Source organism: Glycine soja, chromosome 19 (assembly GCF_004193775.1).
Source record: "Glycine soja cultivar W05 chromosome 19, ASM419377v2, whole genome shotgun sequence".
Lineage (NCBI taxonomy): Eukaryota > Viridiplantae > Streptophyta > Magnoliopsida > Fabales > Fabaceae > Glycine > Glycine soja.
The window spans coordinates 40013097-40016843 of record NC_041020.1 but is presented as its reverse complement, the minus strand read 5'-3'; the positions used below and the strand labels follow the sequence as shown (position 1 = coordinate 40016843).

Genomic DNA, 3747 nt, shown 5'->3' with positions numbered 1-3747 from the left:
CATCTTATCTTTTGACTTAAAACTCTACAATTCATCCAACACATGGTGGGTATTCTAAAAAAGGATAATTACTTCACCGTCTTCATCGCCTTGGAAGCACACAATAACGTCCTTGTGTTCTCTCTATGACTTTCTGTTGGAGTCTAGTGCTCAAGACTTGTGAAACCTTGGTTTTATTACTGACAATTTGAACTTCCAGGTGCAACCAGATTAAAATACAAGAAAAGGGTTCGGTTTTCATGAATTTTTGACCATGTGGGTTGGACTACTTACAAATGCCAGAATAGTGATGAAATCATGCCGAATTTAAAAATTCCAAGAAAGACTGTGTGCAAGGGGTGCATGAATCATAGCATATATAAAAAAAAAAAGTGTGTGTGCTTTTACACAGGATTTTTTAGTTGCTATTTTGGTCTTTAGTGTCCATTAGAGTGTATTGGTAGAAAATCTGAAAATGATTTTAAACCAGACCGATTGAATGATGAATTAGAAAATAATGTGACTGGATCACGTGATTTTTCTATTCAAAACAAATCCAATCCAATTTGTGAACCCCCCTAATTACCACATAGCAAACTTGAATCCCTTGACTCTACCTGCTATAACACTCATAATCATGGGATCAATGGAATAGTGTTAACCAAGGTCTTTGGTCGATTAAGAAAACTAACGCTAATCAATCACAAAGTGATGGACAACAGGCATAAAAAGGATAAATTCTGAAGAAAAAAAATTAATGACAGCAGTTCTGAAGAGAATAAAAATCCAAAATATGTAGTTTAAAAATATAACTCGTTTTAAATTATGTAGTTCTGAATGATCATGATGTTAGCATAATAAAAGCAGCACAAAGGAGATTTCAAGTTACAACTACGTAGACACATAGCAGAAAGACCAATTAAGCAGAATAGAAGATGTCGTGGGGTGAGATTTCAAACTCAAAGGAACATGATTTAGCCCAAACTTAAAAAAATAAGGATGAAAAGGAAATAGACTTTGCTAAAAGTAGTAGATAGCTTACAGTAACGTCCAAAGCTAAAAATGGAGGGTTCTGTTAACTAGTGTTGTGCCCAACTATCAAGAGAAATTAAATTAAATAAAGGTTTAAATATTTTTTGGTCTCTAAAAAATTGTCGAATTTTATATTTGCTCATTAACAAATTTCTTGACTTTTGTGATTAAAAAAAAAATAGTTTGCATTTGATCGTTGTTGTTACATTGGCTCTGTTAACTTGGAATGTCAAAATCTGATGAAAAACATATTAGCCGTTGTGATAAAATAAAATTAGGAACCAAAAGGAATATTTCAGGGATCAAAAGAAAAATCCTGAAGTATTAAGTGACCACTTGATAGAACCAACATAACTACGTGAACAAAGTATAAAATAATATTATTTTTTTCAAGGACCCAAGAAAAAAATTTATTAAGAACAAAATGTAAAATCTAACAATTTTTCAGAGATTAAAAATATATTTATGTTTAAAATAAATATTTTTTCTCCAATTAACAGTTGCAGTATTCAAGACCAAGGATAGAAATGCATGTTCTAATAGAATGGCTTTACAAATAGTGAACCGTTAATTTCTTTGCTCCACACAAACTATTTTTTGAATGACTTGAAATTTTTAGCCACACAATAATATTTCATACATGATACAGTTTTAAATTGTGGTCTCCTTGACTGCACCACATTTTAGTTTCCTAATCACGCAACCTCAATCGCAGCCTAGACAGCATTTGAGAATGAAGTTTCCCTTTTGTTTCTCCAATGCAAACGCATTTGATGTGAGCGATGAAGGACCAACACACACCAGATTGTGGCTGACATTTTCGACACAGTTCAGGACAACCATCTATGATCAAGACTTCAAGGGCAGTGAGGTGATGCATGTCACTTGGAAGAGACAACAGTTGAGGACAGTTAACAATATGGAGCGTCTTAAGACGAGTCATTGTTGTCAGCCATTCAGGAAGCATCTTAAGACTATGACAATTTAAAATTGACAACGTTTGCAAAGTGTCAGCAGCACCTTGAATCCAATGAGGCAATGCCTGTTGCCTTGGAAAATGCTCCAGATACAGAAGTTTTAGCCTCAATCTTTGAATTGGGCTTTCATTGTTCAACGACAGATTTAGCATCTCGCATTGTATTACAAACAGGACCTCTAGTTTAGGGAGAAAATGAAGAGGTAAGGACTCTAGCCTCCCACACGATTGAATGAGCAAAACTTCAAGGGAAGGGATTTGTACCCCTCTGAATAAAAACTTTAAATTGTCACAATATTCAAAACTCAAATATTGAAGATTTCTCAAGCTTGCAAATTCATCCTCTGACAGAATAGATTGTTTTGTAGTTATATACAATTGTTCAAGGCTGATTAACATCCCTAATCCTTTAGGCAATGTTTCAAGCTCCATGCATCCTCTTAGTGATAAAAATTGCAAATTTTGGAGTTTGCATACAGAATGAGGGAGTCTTTTTATTTTGCAATTGTTTGTAACATGGAGAGCTCGCAGATGCTCCAACTTAGATATTGAATCAGGAAGAGTCTCAAAGGTGGAATCACTTAAATCTAAAACCCGTAGGCATTTGTATCTTGCTATCCATGTATCCAAAAGAGCTTCACTGTCAACACCCACTCCATCGACCGGAAACAATATAGTTCTCACTCTTCTGGACTTGGGAAACAATGCATGGCTAAATGAATCAATTTCAACAATTGATAAATGCCTTACTTGCTCAGGTATGTTGTGAGTATGGGAGTTTACCACTAGAAGCTCCCCTTTCGCAACATATAGCGCAAGATCATGTACCAAATCATGTATCTTGAAAAAGTAAAGGTTGCCAAAATCCATAAAATCCTCAAGAAATGATCTAGAATGTAGCTCATCTATATATTGTCTTGCAATGTTCTCTATCTTTTGACTTCCAACTCCGGATTGAAGTAATCCAAGTGCCAGCCAAAGATGAGCAATATGACCACTAGTAAAGCAAAAATCTTTAGGATAAAGAGAAAAGAACACAAAACACTGCCTCAAATAAGATGGCATTTGATCATAGCTCAACTTTAGGGCAGGTAAAATGTCATCTTTCTTTTGATTTAAGTTCCAGATCTCATGGTCTCTTACAAATTCCCATCTTTCCAAATCAAAATTCAAGAACAGAGAACATCCTAAAGTTCGAACAGCTAGTGGAACCCCTTGGCATTTTTTCACTATTTCTTTTCCTATATCCACTAGATTTGGATATTTTTTTTCTTCACCTTCCTTGAATGCCCATTTAACAAACAGAGACAAACAATTCTCCACAGACAGACCTTCTAAAACATAAGAGGGTACAGTGCCCACCATTGAAGCAATTGAGTTACTCCGTGTTGTCACTAAAATTTTGCTTCCCACTGCACCAACTTTTATTAAATCATTTAATTCTATCCATTTTGCACGATTATCATTCCATATGTCATCCAAGACTAGTAAATACGTCTGACCAGAAAGCTTGTGTCTAAGTTGACTTTGTAGCTGCTCAATATCTAAGTTGTTAATGCTTTCATGGTGAGCAAGAGCAATTGATGGAGCTGAGGTAGAAGCTGAAGCACAGTTGATGATTTTAATAATTATCTGCCTAATGTCAAAGTCATCAGAGACACACACCCACATCTTTAATTGGAAAAGTTCATCAATCCTCTTATCATTGAACACCAACTTTGCAAGTGTAGTCTTCCCCATGCCTCCAAGACCCACTATGG

General features: G+C 35.2%; 1 pseudogene; it reads right to left on the bottom strand.

Annotated features, from left to right (window-relative positions):
- Nucleotides 1-1680: 1680 nt before the first annotated feature.
- Nucleotides 1681-3747, bottom strand: part of LOC114399515 — a 39134-nt pseudogene continuing 37067 nt past the window's right edge.